The sequence below is a fragment of the Calidris pugnax genome, unplaced genomic scaffold (assembly GCF_001431845.1).
Source record: "Calidris pugnax isolate Ruff unplaced genomic scaffold, ASM143184v1 scaffold17, whole genome shotgun sequence".
Lineage (NCBI taxonomy): Eukaryota > Metazoa > Chordata > Aves > Charadriiformes > Scolopacidae > Calidris > Calidris pugnax.
The window spans coordinates 8,595,884-8,596,115 of record NW_015090794.1 but is presented as its reverse complement, the minus strand read 5'-3'; the positions used below and the strand labels follow the sequence as shown (position 1 = coordinate 8,596,115).

Below are 232 nucleotides of genomic sequence, written 5' to 3'. Positions count from 1 at the left end.
CCCCCTCTCCCTGACAAACCCACCCCCCCGTCCCCGTCACCATCCCCTGCCCGGCCGGGGCTACTCACGGGCGCGGGGCCGGCGGGCAGCGGGTGCGACCGTCTGGCGGCGGCGGCGGCTGCCTCCCGCCCGCCCTCCTGCAGGAGCGGTGTCAGAGCGGGCTGGGCGCGGAGAGAAAATAAGGCTCAGAAGTGCCCCTCGGCCGCCGGCGGAGGAGGCGGCGGCGGTGCGT

General features: G+C 77.2%; 1 protein-coding gene across 1 annotated transcript in view; it reads right to left on the bottom strand.

The window, feature by feature from the left end:
* The window catches only part of EMP2 (epithelial membrane protein 2), a 20,523-nt gene extending 20,297 nt beyond the window's left edge, over positions 1–226 (bottom strand). Inside the window, exon 1 of the mRNA XM_014936569.1 lies at positions 69–226. The gene's annotated coding sequence lies outside the window, so the exon portion shown is untranslated. The remainder of the gene's footprint in view (positions 1–68) is intronic.
* Between the last annotated feature and the right edge of the window lie 6 nt (positions 227–232).